At 36.2% G+C, this 18,540-nt stretch overlaps 1 protein-coding gene across 36 annotated transcripts in view; it reads right to left on the bottom strand.

Annotated features, from left to right (window-relative positions):
* The window catches only part of LOC132111166 (adhesion G protein-coupled receptor L3-like), a 277,367-nt gene extending 259,104 nt beyond the window's left edge, over positions 1-18,263 (bottom strand). For all 36 annotated transcript variants that reach the window (XM_059518330.1, XM_059518347.1, XM_059518416.1 and 33 more), the window contains exon 1: positions 17,760-18,263. The gene's annotated coding sequence lies outside the window, so the exon portion shown is untranslated. The remainder of the gene's footprint in view (positions 1-17,759) is intronic.
* Between the last annotated feature and the right edge of the window lie 277 nt (positions 18,264-18,540).

The following is an 18,540-nucleotide window of genomic DNA, read 5'->3' as shown; positions in this document are numbered from 1 at the left end:
ACACAAGTTGTTGTGATATCAATGGCATGTTAAAAACTCGTAAATATCGCAACAGTTTACTGACATAAATGACAGAAAATTTACAATCCATTAAGTCAAAGTGACAGATACAACGGTTTCATATCTGATACAAATTTCTAAGGCCTTTAAATGGTCAATGATCAAAACTTAGAAGATGAACACTTACTGGACTGAAGCAGCTTGGCTTGATCTCCATCAATCATTGTTTTTAGGGAAAAAAAATTGTCTCAATTCTGATCATCAGGATCTTTTTGAGGAACATTTATTTGCTCAAACATCATTGGATTGTATTACATTACATGTTTGGATCATTTAAATATCATCTTAGTTACTAAGACATATTATTGGAGATATAAAGCCAAGGCTGATTATATGCAAAGATTTCATCTATTTACATTAGTCATAAGATTTTAATTTTCTTTTTGGCCATATAGATATCAGCATCTGCACCAAATTGTAGGCTATATTTCTGTTTAGTTTGAGTCTCTGGACAAAATCAAATACAAAAGCTGAATATGATTGCCAAGAAATGAAACAAATGAAGCCCTTTCTTTGTCCTCGAATAGTGGAAATGCACCGCTTGCTCTCAATTTTTAACTCTCTGTCTGTAAACAGGTCACGCTTGGCAGCGCTGCCCACAGCGGTCCTTTATTCAGCGGGGCTGTTCATAGATCTGCCTGCTCATTATTAGCCTGACTGAGTCAGGGGCTTGGCACTGACATCATGACTGATTACTTTCTCTTACTGCAGGACGGCTCCTCGCCGGGGAGCGCAGAGACTGGCGCGATCTGACCCTGCCGCCACGGTACCGTGACACACGCGCAGCAAAAATCAGCATGGTAACCAGACAGCTCGAGTGATGTCTGCACTCAGGCCCACTATGACAGCTTCTCTCCTGCGTGATTTCGCTCGGCCACGTGAGTGATGGCTTTATTTCGTGTCTCTCATCTAACACGTTGGGGTACGCAGGGAATTTACGAGCGTTAAATCTTTGACAACTAAACTCCTGAAGACAAATGGAGCTCTGGACAGCAGGACCTGTTCTCAGAGTTCAGCCGACTGTTACGCGACGAGGAACGAGACGTCCAGGCCAGGGGTATTATATTATACCTAACTAAGACTAAAACCTTAAAAACCATACTTGAAGCAAAGGGCTGTATGTGTTTATTTATTTATTTATGTGTGTGTGTGTGTGTGTGTGTGTGTGTGTGTGTGTGTGTGTGTGTGTGTGTGTGTGTGTGTGTGTGTGTGATTATTATGTTATGGATAATTCATGGATAGCTAAGGGTTACTTTCAAAAAAAGTTTGGTTATTTTATTGCCTTTAATCATTAAAATTCTTGAGTTAAATTAAACTCTTACAAATTTACTTTATATGATCTAATTATAAAAGTATTTAAAAAACTATGAATACAAACTAGTATCTCAATGATCCTCTAACCCAGCCTGGACCGTCCTTGTGTTGTGCCTTTGCGTGACCTCAGATGGAAATGACGTCTCTCTTCATCGGTGGAGTGCTGGAGGAACCCTGCATCACTAACAACTTCAACCCTGTGCTCTCTGACAGGCGTGATCCTCCCTGTCAGAATTTCCCGACTCAAGCTTCGAGACAGTCAATTAGGTTCAAGGTGAGAGAGATGTGTGTCATCATTTAAAGCGCTCTGCTCCGCTGGGCCACGCATCAATCTTCGCCTCATTGGCCGAATGACAGGAGCAGGATCAAACGGGTAGTGTTATTGGCCGTAGGGTGACAGGAGTGATTTTGCGCGGTAGATTATTGGCTGGTGTTGCGGAGATCATTGGCCGCATCAATCCGGTGATGGATCGTATTCAAATGCACCTCCGTCCCCTCCGAGAGGTTTTATTCTGATACCTCAGCCCTCCTCGGAGACTGCGGCAGGATCGGCGGGACGTGACTCGTGCTTCCTTCTTTAATTCCAGCTTCAAGCTATTGATCGGATGGAAATCAATCGAGCCCAAAGCCACAAACCCCACAGGGGGAGGAACCTGAGAGAAACACAGCCAGGCAAGGGGAATAAATCCCACCACAAAAGAGGAGGAGACCGATATGACTCTTTAGTGCAGGAGGAGAGCCTTCTCCAAATTAAAAAGCAAGCGGGAATAAATCCTCTCTCTTCCCGGCCTATTAGGAGCTCGGCTCACATGAGGGCCCTCCAGAAGCAGCAGGCATCAGAAGTCAGGTGATGCTTTACAGAAGCACGCTTTGTTAAAATAAGTAAATGTTAATAAGATCTTAAAAAGACTCAATGGCAAGAAAGGTAATGATGTTTCCTGCTGGGCCACTCTTATCAAGAAGAGTGACCCAAATGACCTGAAATTGTCTTGTGTTGTTTCCACACAGAAGTCTAAAGAAAAAACAGAGGTGTTCATTTAAATTACTGTTCCCTTTTGGTCTCACATGTCTGTTGTAGCGGCGGGTTTTATCAAATTCACCTACAACACTGGAAGATGATCAAACTGAATGTTTTTTATTCTAGTCATAAATAATATTTGGCATTACTGATTCAGTCAAGAAGAGTAGAAGAGTAGAGAAGAATGAGCAGAAGAGTCTTCTTTAAAACAAATAAATAAATAAAATTAAATAAAACAAATATGTAAAAATCTTAGCAATTCCCAAACCTTTGACCAGTATTGTCTGAGAGTGTTTAGTAATTATGGTCAATTTTGGCTCATTTCACTTTCTTAAATTATTTTTCCAGCTCCAGCTAGTTCCATTTGTTTACAAAGCATGTCCAACATCAACATCTCACAGTATGAATTATATTAAATAACACAATAAAACAATAAAATTAACAAATTATTTATTTATTTTTCTTTACTAGAAATCAACCCATAGGACAAAAAACTGCTCTCTGTTAAAGAAATAGCAATAACCTCAGTTATATTAACCCTGTTTTTCAGATGTGTTATTACAGTAGACGTTTTACAAGTCTGTAATGTAGGGTTGAGATTAATGACTGTAACAATACTGCAATTAACAATAACAAATTAAAACAGCTACAGCTGCATCTCAATAAATTAGAATGCCATGTAAAAGTTCATTTATTTCACTAATTCAACTCAAATTGTGAAACTCTTGTATTAAATAAATTCAATGCACACAGACTGAAGTAGTTTAAGTCTTTGGTTCTTTTACTTGTGATGATTCTGGCTCACATTTAACAAAAACCCACTAATTCATATCTCAACAAATTAGAACACTTCATAAGATCAATAAAAAAATAAATAAAAAAAACATTTACTGTACATGTACTCAATACTTGGTAGGGGCTCCTTTTGCTTTAATTACTGTCTCAATTCGTCATGGCATGGAGGTGATCAGTTTGTGGCACTGCTGAGGTGGTCTGGAAGCCCAGGTTTCTTTGACAGTGGCCTTCAGCTCATCTGCGTTGTTTGGTCTCTTGTTTCTCATCTTCCTCTTGACAATAGCCCATAGATTCTCTCTGGGGTTCAGGTCTGGTGAGTTTGCTGGCCAGTCAAGCACACCAACACCATGCTCATTTAACCAACTTTTGGTGCTTTTGGCAGTGTGGGTAGGTGCCAAATCCTGCTGGAAAATTAAATCAGCATCTTCAGTGAGCTTCTCCACCCTTCCCCCAGACTCTAGGACCTTGGTTTTCCAAAACTTGCTCATATCTGAAAAGAAGACATTGGACCAATGGCAACAGTCCAGTTCTTCTTCTTAGTCCAGGTAAGACGCCTCTGATTTTGTTTGTGGTTCAGCAAATTCCTCGACGCGTCTGTGTGTGGTGGCTCTTGATGCCCTGAATCCTCATAAGGCTGCAGTTCTCTGGGTTGGTTGTGCATCTTTTTCTTCCACACTTTTTCCTTCCACTCAACTTTCTGTTAACATGCTTGGATACAGCACTCTGTGAACAGACAGCTTCTTTAGCAATGAATGTTTGTGGCTTACTCTCCTTGTGAAGGGTGTCAATGATTATCTTCTGGACAACTGTCAGATCAGTAGTCTTCCCCATGATTATGTAGGCTAATGAACCAAACTGAGAGACCATTTTGAAGGCTCAAGAAACCTTTGCAGGTGTTTTGAGTTGATCAGCTGATTGGCATGTCACATATTCTGATTTGTTGAGATAGTGAAGTGGTGGGTTTTTGTTAAATGTGATCCAAAATCATCACAATTAAAAGAACGAAAGACTTAAACTACTTCAGTCTGTGTGCATTGAATTTATTTAATACACAAGTTTCACAATTTGAGTTGAATTACTGAAATAAACTTTTACACTACATTCTATTTATTGAGATGCACATGTACTTGTCATGTTCTCAGCAACACATCTTTTATTTATTTATTTATTTTTGTGGTGGGGGGTTCAGCTTTATGGTATTTTTAGAAAGGCAAGCACGCCTAAAATTTGTGTGGTTTGTTGCACTTAAACATTGCATTCTCGCAGTTAACTGAATCAAATAAGTAAATTTACAGATTTTATTACAAGTAGAATAAGCACCTTCCACCTACAGTAAACCAAAGGTCCACATACTGTATGACGTGCTGCTGAGGCTGAATTGAAGGCAGTATCAATATATATCGAATAAACTGCTCCCACAGCTGAAATATGATGGATTATGTTGATCATTTAGCACTAGAGTACATAACACAATATCAGAAAAACTCAAAATGGCCAGATTGTTTTGTTATATTCACTGTAAATGGCCAAAGATGCAGTTAGCATGCATATTTTCAGTCAAAAAATTTAAATTACACACACAACCCTGATTGTTTTCAACACTTTTATAGAGGACATACATATAATAGCGCATCATTTAGCTTAACGTTCATTATGTTACATGTTTCAAAGACATTTTAAAGATAGTGTCACATGACCTTGCAATGCATGAACGAGAAATGCTTTAATATTAAAGCCATTGCTTTACAGCAGGAATCCAGCAATTACCGTGATGAGAGCTGTGTGCGTGTGTGTGTGTGTGTGTGTGCATGTGTGTTTGAGCGCATGTGTACGTGCATCATCAGTATTCCACTGCGGCTGTGCTCTTATATTACGTATTCAGGGCCGAACAAGCTTTCTGAATGCACCATAAATTAAGTTCTCAGAGAGCTGTGACCTGCTCATACTGTCCCGTTACCACAGCTAACCTCTGTAAGTCCAGAAAACAGCAATGCAGAATGCACAGAAAAACTGAAGGAACACCCCGGCAGAAATCACACAGGCTTTAAACGAGTTTCTGAGGATAATCAAATCAAAACTCTTGCAAACTGCAGCTTTTCCCGAAGCATTGGAAACTTTTACTAACTCCCCATACTCCGACTTCTCCCTGATGCTCTGCATGGTCAACTGTCATCTGTGTGCTAAAGCGTTTCATGAGTATATGCGTTGCATATTGCGTATGTGATGTATAATATTTATAATAGCCTATAATCATTATAACAGTATTTCATACAGTAGCCTATGTGTGCTCTGCGCGTATATGGGCACAATAAAAGGAGAGAAGCTAAATACATTTTTTTGTAAAAAAAAAAAAAAAAAAAAAATGGCCCGAGCCCGGCAGAATGGACTCAGCGATGGGCTTGTAGACCTCCACTCCTGATACTGAAGCCTGATTTTTTTCATTTTCAGGTAGCTGCACGAACAAATGTGACCCTGGAGCACAAAACCAGTCTTTAGGGTAAATCTTTTCGAAATTGAGAGTCATACATCGCCTGAAAGCTCAATAAATAATTTTTCAATTGATGTGTGATTTGTTAGGTTATTTGATTTGTTATCAGTATTTGGTCGAGATACAACTATCTGAAAATCTGGAATCTGACAAGGCAAAAAAATCGAAATATTGAGAAAATCACCTTTAAAGTTGGCCAAAAGAAGTCCTTAGCAATGCATATTAACTAATCAAAAATGAAGTTTTGATATATTTACAGTAGGAAATTTACAAAATATCTTCATGGAACGTGATCTTTACTTAATAGTCTATTGATTTTTGGCATAAAAGAAAAATCGATATTTCTGACCCATACGGTGTATTTTTGGCTATTGCTACAAATATACCCCAGCGCCTTAAGACTGCTTTTGTGCTCCAGGGTCACAATAATGGCGCATCAACCCACCAAATGGGGGGTGGAGCTGACTGCAATATAAAAGGAAAAATAAAAACTAATTTAAAATATACATAAAAACTACAATAGTTTTCAGACAATACTAAATATAACACTTCTGAAAAATAGCAATTCTGTCATTGTGCCCCAAACACATACGCTGTTAATTAAATAAACCAAGAAAAAAAAAAGAATATATATATAATAAATAATGAGTAATTATAATAATATATTGTAGTAATGGTACAAAATAATAATAATCAATAAATAATATTCATATAATAAGAAAGTCTGTAGTGAATTATATTGAATCATTTTGCAAGTCATTTTTATTTTGCATACTGTGTTTCAATCATTTTGAAAAAAACAATAATACATTAGTAGTAGTACTACTAGAAATGAAAAATAAGTAAATAAGAAAAAGTCTGAATTATAATGAATCATTTTAAAGGCATTTTAATTGTGCATACTGTATTTCAATGATTCAAATGTCGTTATTTGTGTTTATTGTTCATAGAGTGATTCTTTCGTTTGAGTTATTATCTGAGTTATGTTTCTGACTTTAACACTGAGTTTCTCAGCTGCACCTAAAGGCAGCACTATGGGTGTGAAGATTCTTTGGCCATAAAATCATAATGATTTAATAACCAAAAGGACATTTGTTCTTATCTCAGTGTGTGACTTCATTAAATCAGCTGCATAAACACATGATTTCAGATGTAACTGCAGTAATGACCTTGACTCACACATGATCAGAACACACTCGATCCGATCCGATACGATACGATCCGAGTCAGTCAGCGATGACCTGCATGTTTTCATGATTTCACACACAAAAGCTCAAACACGGCCAGGACATCAAGCCTTTCTCTTTAACACTGGGATTATGGGTAAATCCTCCATATGGCTGCTCGGATGAAGAATCCCAGCAGGCTTGATTTGTGATTTGATAATCCTCTTCATTACAGACGGATGAGAGATAACTTCTGATCAGGAACAAAGGAGAGGTTACAGAAGCCCGAAGACAAGAGAATTCATTTAAGGGTGGAATGAAGCATAATCTACAATAATAATAATGCTAATAATAACTATAATAAACTATTATTACTATTATGATTAAATAATGTTAATAATAAATTACATATAATCATCACCAGTATTATGTTTATTATTATTATTATTATTATTATTATTATTATTATTATTATTATTATTATTATTATTATTATAATTATTATTATTATTATTGTTGTTATTATTATTATTATTATCATTATGTAACGACAGTATTTTTTTTATTACAATTTGTATTTATTATTAGTATTACATAATGACAATAATAATAATACATTTCACATTATAAGCATTGTCTGTATTATTAATATTATTACTATTAATAATAATAATGACAGTATAATAAAATATATATTTTATAAATTACTGTTTTTATGATATTAAATAATGAATTGCATACAATCATTATCTATATTTATATTCATTTGTATCATTATTATTAAATAAATAACAGTACAGCTCATACATCATTTGATCATAATTTCTTTTATAAATTACTTATAATGATATGTAATAATAATAATAATAATACATTAATATATTAAGAATTATTAATAAATGATACAGTACTATAACTACTTCATTATAATTAAATTATATTAAATTATAATAAATGTTAAAATATTTCATATTATTATTATAATGATCATAAAAATATCAACAAAAAACATGTTTTAATTTAGAATTGTTATTATATTATTATTATTATTAATAATAATAAAAACAGTAACAACAACAATAATAATAATAATTACTATTTTTGTTGGTGTTGTTATTGTACTAACGATATTTTTCAGTTTAAACCTTGGAAGTTGTATCTTGTTTTACTGAAGTTCCCGCCTCTGATTGGGAGATTTTTGGGATGGCAATTCAGACAATCACATTTTAGGGGGCGTGGCTATAACATCACCAGGCCACGCCCCCATTATTCACCCTCATCCCTTTATTCAGAGGAAATCAGAAACAGATGAGTCACAGACGGCTCTTCTCTTCTCTTCTCTTCTTCAAGTTTTCTTGTTTTGTCTGAAGCTCTTAAAGGCTCAAACCGTCACTTTCTTTCTCAGGGTTTATTCAGCACTCAGCATTGCGTGCAGAGAGACTGTTGATGTCTTAGATGCTTCAATCAAACCCGAATAAAAGGCCTCTGAAATCTCCGTCCTGATCTCATGTGAATAATGCAGCCGCCTTGAAAACATTCACCCTTTGCTTCATTATGACGTACAGACCTGATTCCCACAGAGCCATTCAAATCATAAAACATACTTCTCATTTTGAAAGAAATATAAATGGTGAACTGCCAGTGTGTTTGGAGCGCGTCAAGAGCCTTAAAGTCAATCCACTCCAAACTGACCACAGCTGCTTTCTTAATAGATGCACGAGGCCTGACTTTTAAAACTTTGCATCAATGTCATCATTAAATTGAGTAGACAAGCTTTTAAACTATATGTGCACCACTGTACTATATGAGCTCGCTATATTTTCACAACCATCACCTCAGCAAATTAACATTGCATGAAACTTAGCATGCCTTTTGTATGATGTGCAATCTTATATGCATATTAGGTTACACACTAGTGTGTTTGTTAGAAACTACTTAAAAATAATAATAATTAAGCTAGCCTATTTATAGAGAATTAATACAGGGGAAGCTGCCTCAATAGGAAAGCTTATTTTATTCTGAAATGTCACAAATAAAAGAGAAAGAATGAGAAAAAATAATTGTTTTACAGAAATTCTAATTTGCTTATTTGAGAAACTCTTCAAAAACTTTTTTTTTTTTTTTTATGATGACACTAACTGGGAATATATATATATATATGTGTGTGTGTGTGTGTATGTGTGTGTGTGTGTGTGTGTGTGCGTGCATGTATGTATATGTATATATATATATATATATATATATATATATATATATATATATATATATATATATATATATTATAATACGTTGATCAACAGACTAATGTGTTAACAGTATTGTCAGTGTTAAATAAAACTAAACCGAATAAAAATTGTGTAATTAACTTAAAATAAATATAAAAATATATAAATGTCAGTATAGAGAGAGAGTGAGAGACCGAAATAGTTATAAGTACCTTACTAAGACTAATACTGAAATAAAAATAAATAATAGAAATAATATAAAAAGTAACAATCTTGTAATAATTTAAAATGTAAACTACAAGGACTTATTCACAATTTTGTACGTGAAATACATTCTACATGCTTCTTCCACAAATAAAAATGCTCTGTTTGTAATTATAACCCATATATAACATTTGTCAAGTCAGCTTACCAGTACACGATTGACCTCTATTGTTTCTAATAAGCTCAGCTATCCAATGAACCTCATAAAATACATCAACTGAATTCATTGTGCTCAAAACACAAAATTTTATTTCATAAACTTTAACCACTAACATTATTTTCATTGTAAGGAGAAATGGGCTGAGCAAAAACAATTATCGGGGTTGAACCTCAGACAAAGGTGGGCTAAAATGTGTTTATACTGTATCTCTATTGGTTTTATTTATCTGTATTTATTTTCTATATCCACTTTCAACACAAATCCTTGTCTGACTTAAAAATGCTGTCTGTCAGCATCTCAATCCAGCCAATCAGACACATCTCTGTTTCCCAACATCTGTGTTTCTCTCCTCTCTGGCTGTGAATGAAGCATGAAAACAGATCTACTGGAGCAGCACTGCAGTGACACACACACACACACACACCGGCCCCTACGGACTGACCAATGTCACCTAACAGACGCACAAAACCCCACAGGGCTCAAATCTGACACTGCAGACAGAGAAACCAGGCGAGAGAGAGGGAGCGAGAGGGAGCAAGAGAGAGAGAAAGAGAGAGAGAGAGGGAGCGAGAGAGAGAGATAGAGAGAGAGATGAACTGTTGTGCTGGAAGAGCCAGGTGGTTTCTGTCAGCACTGGTTTAAGCATGAATGGACATAAAAACTCATCCTTAGTGAAGAGCCAAACACACACACACACACACACACACACACCCTCACTTAACCTAAATTACAACATACACTATAGGTCAAAAGTTTGAAACTATTAGGATGTTTATATGTTTTTGAAAGAAGTCTCTTCTGCTCACCACGGCAAAAACAGTAATATTGTGAAATATTCAACCTGTCCTCCAACCAATACGCTCGTATAGGTCGTTTGTCCAAATCCCTGAAATACGACCCATCAGAGCGTATACTACAATTGCGGCAAAAGGTCGTTTTCATATGAATGTTTTGTACTCTTTTATTTGCCCTCTGGTTTGTGTTTCGTGTAGCTCAGTGAGTAGATTATTGCGTTATACCTTGATATGTAATCATGCTATCATGGGTTCGATCCCAGGGAACGGACATGCACGAAAATGTATATGCTCAATAAATCATAATTTAGCATGATTTCTGTGAGGGTTAGGTTTAGGGGTGGGGTTAGGTGTGGTCATTCGAACGAATAAGCCACCTAGTAAAATATGTAGGAAATACTGTGAGATCGGTGTAAAAAGCCCATGCATTTAATTTAAATAAACGTGCGTTTTGATTGGTAATGACGTGATACGTCATTTCATGATGACAGACGCAACGCGATACTGTCATTATTTTTACGCCCGCTAGAGGGCGCTTAACCTTAAAACGTAAATATAGGTCGTAATAAGGTGCTTGCACATGCGACCTATATGGTCGTTTTTTGTTGGAGGACAGGCTCGAAATATTAGTACAATTTAAAACTAGGCCTATTGTTTTCTATGCGAATACACTGTAAAATGTAATTTATTTCTGTAATCGAAGCTGAATTTTCAGTAGTGCCGTCAAACGATTAATCACATCCAAAATAAAAGTTTTTGTTTGCATAATATATGTGTGTGTTCTGTGTATATTATGCATATACACATACATACAGTATATATTTTGGAAATATTTACATGTACTTACATGTCTATTTATATTCATATAATTTATATTTTAAAAAAATATCTATGAACATAACACATTCTTCTGAAATATATGCCTGCGTGTGTGTATTTATATATTTATATATACATAATAAATGTACACAGCAAACATACATATATTATGTAAACAAAAGCTTTTATTTTGGATGTGATTAATCGCGATTAATCGTTTGACAGCACACATTTTTGCATCATTCCTCCAGTCTTCAGTGTCACATAATCTTCAGAAGTTTTGTAACATGCTGACTGGCTGCCCGAGAAACATTTCTGATTATTATCAATGTTGAAAACGTGTGCGTCGTGCTGCACAATATTTTTGTGGAAACTGATGTGTTTTATTTTTCTGAATTCTTTGATGAATAGAAAGATCAAAACGACAGCATTTATTTGAAATATAAATATAAATATTTATTAAATACATCATAAATGTATTTAATCTCACTTTATTAATTTAATGTACTCCAGTTGAATAAAAGTATGATTTTGTATTTTTTTTTTTTTTACTTAGCACATTTTGAATGGTAATGTCACAGATGAAGTGGCAACATTGATAATAATCAGGAATGTTTTTTGAGCAGCAAATCAGCATATTAGAATTGGAAGAGAATTATACATTTAAATAGAATTATATCAAACTCATAGAATTTATAGAAAACAGCTATTTTACATTGTAATAATATTTCACAATATAACTGTATTTCTGATTAAATAAATGCAGCCCAGGTGTTCTTATTCAACCTTATTCAAACACAATTGTTGGGAACAAGTGCAATTGTAGTAGACAAATGGAGACTTGGAAGAGAGAGTGACACACACACACACACACACACACACAGACTGCAGGTGTTTTGGCAACGCCCCCTGCAGTAATTGTATTTCTGGCTTGGGCGAGAGATTGATTTAGTTAATTAAACAAAATGTATGAGGAGACATTTAGCTGCTGTCCCTGCTAACAAATGGTTATGCTAAACACTGAACGGCTAACCATGTCCAAATAACCCACAACAGACACACAGAAACATCACACACAACAGCATCAGCACAGCTACAATTTCACAGCCTTTTAACACTCAATAGTTCCTGTAACTTCAAGCTTTTTAACGCCGGGTTAAGCAACATTTCACACTTGTCATTCGTGAACCCAGTGAATTGTGCTTCCGGCGGTATAAAGTGCGAAAGAAAGCAGTACCCTAGAACTTTTACAACTTTTCAACAACAAATAAAGTGATAAGAAAACGTTTTAGAAAAACCTGCATTCAATTTTCAAGAAAAGATTACATGTAATAACTCTAAAATGTCATGTGGTGTAACCATAAAGCATCTTTAAAAATTGCCACAATGATCCAGAATAAAAGGAAGTGTAAATAAATAAATGCATAAAACTAAATGGGGGATACAAATATTTTCCTCAATGCCTAACACAGTAGCAAGTGAAGAAGCCATCTTTAAATTAGAGGTCACATGATTACATAGATCACATGGTGCAAAAAAAAAAAAAAAAAACATGATCACAAAAGAATTTAATAAATTTTATTATTAATTTCAAACCTGAAATCAGCGTGTTTATGAATTGCACTAATGTATTTTTAAAAACATATACCTGTGAGCTACTGATCCCGGAACAGATTATCACACGCAAGTCTTTGCTTATCATTGACCGTCATACTAAAATGCATTTATGAGAAATCTGGACTTTTCTGGCTATTACATGGCAATATTTGTTCAACAATAATATCCTCTTATGAAAGGCATGATACATGATCAACAAGCCAAATCTTTTCACACTAGGTTCTCTCAGAAATCCACAGCTTGGAGAAACAAAAGCCGTCTCTGTGTATAAGTCTATGTTGCTTCATCATTCGGTGGAAAAGGGAGTCTCAGCACAGCGCAGTGACCTTGATCTGAATGCAAACTACATCTTATCATACTGTTCCTAGACCTGCGCAAACACCGTCACAGATGATGGCCCTCGCTCCGCAGTTCACATCGCCGCAATGCAGAGCCATTATTTAAAAGAGATAAAGAGTTTCTCATTCAACTGTATCTGTCATGAGGAAGAACGAGTGTGATACCCAGCCTCCAGCCTCTTGGTTCGGTAGATCAAGTCTTGGTCTGAAATTTAAACAACCTGGTTATAAAGAGATGGGAATTACAATGGGAACAATGGCATCTACCAAGGTTTGCTTTACCTGGGCATTGTGAGTTTTGTTTTACTGTCGATAATATCAAAAGGAGCAATAGTTGGGAAAATCAAATCAATTTTGTAATTTTGTAAGGTTTGGGCTGATGCAAGTAAAATTTGGTTAAACTAGATTAAGATTTTAAGGAATAGTAGTAGAATATTCAACCAAGGTTTTGGAAATATGTCATTCTGCCTAGGGTTCTGTAAAACCTGACATTTCTGTAAAACCCGACATGCGCCAAACCACAATCATATTTTGCACATGTTTTGCGCAGCTTGTCAGTGAACAACGGCTCGGTGTAGTAAACATTAAATCATGCATGTGTAGAGATTTACTGCTGATTACAGAACCAGCATTACTGACGAGATGTGCATTAAATATCGTGTGATATTTATCGTGCATCCCTACTTTTGCATAGAAAGCGTAATAACGCTTCCTACCGTACATCGGTGAAAACACGGAAAGCTGGAAAATGCCATCAATGGCGGGCAAAGGGTTAACTCACAATCATAATTTTAAAATTGTTGGTGCTTTACTGCCTCTATTGTTCATTTAAACTAGAAAATGCAGTGAATTGTATGTATACATACGTTTTTGGTGAAATGTCACATATTTTCATTCAGCCTATTTTAAAATTATATGAAAAAGAAAAGCGAAGCAGTCTGAAACCGAAGCAGTGGCACATTACCGGCCAATGAGATCGCTTCATATGGAAACAGTCAATACTGCTTCATTGAATGGTAGGCCTCTGTGTCGCCCAGGCTGTGAATTAACCGCTCGGTTATAAATTTCCTTCATTAGAGCACAAAACACACTGCGGCCAATAGGAAGGCGAAGTCCCTAAGGGGCCCTGTGGAGACCCACAAATTCATTTCAGATGCTCGGAGAAATCTGGCAGAAAGTCACAACATATACAGCGAGAAAAAGTGAGCTGTCGTGAGCATTTTTAGGGCAACAGCTGACAGGAAGACAAAATGAGAAAAGCAATCTCTCACCTGCTCTTCAGAGGAGTAAATAGCAGATAGCTCTTACAAAGGAAACCCTCGACTCACATTGCATCTGAAGTGACAATCGAACAAAGCTATTGGATCACTATAATAAACCGCTTTCAACATCTCAACCCACACCTGCACAAGCTCAGACGTACACATATAGCCACAGCCACACAAAAAATGAAGATTGCATCATGTCTGGGATTTCTCAACCTGTCGGATTTCAGACACATCCAAATTAGAGCTGAACAACATATTCATTATATTTGTATTTTTTCAGAGGAAAATAGATTTCAGGTGCAAGAAAATACATTTTCAATCTTACAGTTGCCTACACATTGGCTAAATACAAATCTGAATGGAATGCCCTACTAGATATATATATATATTAAATAAAGTATAAATAATGTATTTTTTAAAGATATATATATTGGTAGAAAATATATTCACATAAATATATTTTGAAACATATTTTAGCTAATTTTTTTGGCCACATTTTGTATATTTTTAAATGTATTTATATATATATATATATATATATATATATATATATATATATATATTTGTGCTGTATGGGTGTGAAACTCGGGGTCTTATTCAATAAATGTGCAAAACTAATCTGAAGTTTTGTCAGTTTTAGTAAAATGTGCTCACGAAGTGGTAAAATTGATGGAATATTGTTTTTACATGGACTGAAATGAAGTGTGATATTGCAAAGCATTTTTATCTGCCATTTTCCTTTCATTAATGTGTTAAATTAAGCAGCAGTGTGATTAAAAACTGGAGAATGCGGGTTTTCTCTCAGCAATCTCTCTCACACTTATGATGCATTATTATCATGGTGTTTTTATATAAAGTATGAGTTTTAAATAAGTCCCCAATACAATACACCTAAAGCATTTATTAATCTTGGTAAATGCGTTTTGTTTTTTTGTTTTTTGTTTTTTTGCATTTTAAATGCTAATCATGCTGTTATTATTGTGAATTTTCAAAACTATATATATATATTAGTGACAATCATACAATGCACTGATCAATTGATATATTATCTGTAATGCAATTTTGTCACTGATGTTTTACAGATTTTTATAAATTACCACATATATAAGGATCACACTATTCATGAAGTTATTTAATTTTACATCGCCAGCAATTTCATGGTGAATAAATCATGAATATTTGATATATCGCCCAGCTGTAGGTCACACATAATGGCAGATCACACGTTGCAATTCAACCCCGTGACCCAATAGATATTGATTAATGTGTTTGGTTGATTTAATTTGAGACCAGTCGGGGTCAAAGGATCCTCTGTAATCAATCAAGGCTCTGAGGAGCTGCCAGGAATGCAGGAAAAATGAAGTGAAAGGTTTGGAGCGGGGGTTCATCAGCGAGGTGAGGCAGACATGAACAGGGTGACTGAACTAATCACATTTACACCGAGCCCAGGAAGTGCATTTCCCAAAGCCCTCGGCCCGTATCGGGTGAATCCAGTCGGTGTGTTGACCGGCCGCGCTCCGTTTCTCAGACTTAATGAGAAAACTGTGTTTCCAGCTTTGTAAAGAACTTCTGGTGCTATTTAAATGACTAATGCTCCTTGAGAGCCATAAACAGCAAACACTAGCACAGACTTGTGCTCACCGCAGAGATGAGGTCAACACGAAAACAAACACGTGCTCCCACACAGGCATTAGAGACGACAAAGTGAAAAATCCATGAGGACAGGTTAGCTTGTGAGCAAAGCATTACATGTGTCTCTTCAGAGATTCGGCTCTGTCAGCGCACAAATGTGATAGAACAATAACTATAATGATAACCACACACTGCCATTATTCCATCTGCTGCTTTAGCTTAAGCTCTTTAAAGCAGGATGCATGGATTCTGATTGGCTGTCAATGCTTAATCGTTCATCAGCTAATAAAAAAAAAAAAACTGTTCTTGAAAGTAATTCCATGACATCCTCTGTTGTGAAGGTTGTGGTGTGGACTTCATTGTTCTCATACAATTAGAATTGTTATTAAAAATGCATCGTTATCATACTTTAAAGATAAATATCCCTCTGCAGCCAGCAGCCTGTACATGAATTAAACTCTATGGGTGCCAGAGCTTTTTCTGTTTCTGCCCCACGACTGTGGAACGCTCTAACATCAGGAATCAGAGATTCTCCAACCTTGGACTGTTTTAGGAAATCTTTGAAGACTCATCTTTTTAAAGAGGCTTATTGTGACTGAGTTTTAATTAGTTTTCATTTGTTATTGCTGTAAACTAATATGTCTTGTTGTAGCACTTTGGGGTGAATATAAATAAAATATTATTATGATAATAAAATGCATTATTATTATTATTATTATTGATATATAGGCCAAATTAAAACTAGCATCCACACAATAATAAGCTACAATAATAATAATGCTGGAGCTCTTTAAAGCAGAATGGATTTTGATTGGCTGTCGATGTTTTATCATTCATTATCATTCATCAAAATTGTGTCGTTATCGGTTATCGGTTATGTGGACTTTATCCTTGTAGAATCTGAACGATTAATAAAACTTTACAGTTACAGTTATCATCTTTAAAAAAAATATGCTAATATAACTATATCTACGTCAGCACCATTGTTCTGTTTAATTTATTTATTTTTTATTAAGCTAAATATTATCGATTCTATTGCTTTAGATTCAAGCCGAGAGCATGTCTTCTTCCCTGCCTGGCAACTCTATTTTCTGAAGCAAAACGATGAGCCTGTAGCTGATGTCCGATACAGCTGTTTTAACCCATCTGAGGGCCAGCTTCCAGATCGGACACAGTCTGAAGGTTTGTTCAGTCCGTCTCTCCGAGGAGCCAGAATGTTCCGCTGAGCGCAAAGTTACTAGACGAACGCTTCAGGCATCAATGCAGAACACATCGGTCCATTCAGTCCCGCTCTTCTTCCTCGAGAATGTCAAGTAGCTCTCCACAGACTGCGTCAGTTTGCGCGGTTCGCCTTTGCGCATCTGCGCGCGCTTTAGAAGAAAACCGTCCGGGTTTAATAACATACTTCTTAATCCATTGAGTTCCTAAGGAAGTTAATTGGAAGCTTAGTTATGAATAAAACAATAGCGTGTACCAATGTAAAGTAGAGCGTTAAAGGAGTGTTATTTATAAAAGGTAAGCGCAACGGAGCCACATGCACATATATAATGAAGCATTGCGGTACAACTACTTTAACCACTCCAAAGCTTTCCACTATCTCACATGATCTTTAACGGGAAATTAACAGATACGTCGTCTAACCAACCTTTTGAATAGAAACCACGCATTACAAATTGCATCAAAGATTGGACAAGGACTTGGAAACACGCACGCATATAAAACATCAGGATAGCGGCATCTGCGTGAATTTGGTTTTAAGGAAACACTAATGGAAAGCGCACTGAAATCTGGCTGAACTTACCCGCGTCTCCGCGAAGCTTCTTGGTGATGGGGGGTCTTTTTGCGCACCGGGCGCACAGTCCGCACACGCGTCTCCGGACACAATCAGTCTCTTTTATGCGATGGAAAAATAAATGACAATACTCTGTTTGTCCAACGCAGAGACCTTCAGCCCTTCTATCCTGTAAGGTGAACTCCAAAGAGACGTTTTCCGGTTCATCAGTGTCCTGATATCCGATTGCTTTTCACAGGAGCTTCTGAAAATGAATAAAAAGGCTCCTTGTTTGGATCCCCATCACCAGTCTGAGTGCCACCTCGGCACGCCGTGTCCCCATTTCCCCCTTCTCCCAAACAAACCAGATGTCGAGCAGCGGTTGATAAGACTGTACATCCAAAGTTCTCCAGCTGTAGGTGAAAGCAGCGTGCTGGTGAAGTCCAGGTGCAGCCCGGGTGTAATGCACCGATCTGCGCGCGGTCACAGTCCGAGCTCGGCGCACACACCGAGAGAAATGCGGGCTGAAAGAGGGTTGCCAGATAAACTCGCAAAGCGACACACGAGACGCGTCGGAAACAGCGCACAAAATTTATCTCTTTTTAATAGTACCAGAGCTATAATACATGTTAGTTTAGTGCCTTAAGAATGTGTCTAAATTTGTAGTTTGGAATCGTCAGGCTACAAATAGACTCAATCAGGAATCTAAGAATAAAACATAGGCTTGCAGAAAAACTGAAATGTATTAAGCCTAATCGTACGTTTTGTATAGGAAATCGGTTACATTTCTACATAATTTCACGCAAATAAT

Source organism: Carassius carassius, chromosome 2 (genome assembly GCF_963082965.1).
Source record: "Carassius carassius chromosome 2, fCarCar2.1, whole genome shotgun sequence".
NCBI classification, from domain to species: domain Eukaryota; kingdom Metazoa; phylum Chordata; class Actinopteri; order Cypriniformes; family Cyprinidae; genus Carassius; species Carassius carassius.
The sequence above is the reverse complement of the archived record's forward strand: the minus strand, read 5'-3'. Positions and strand labels throughout refer to the sequence as shown.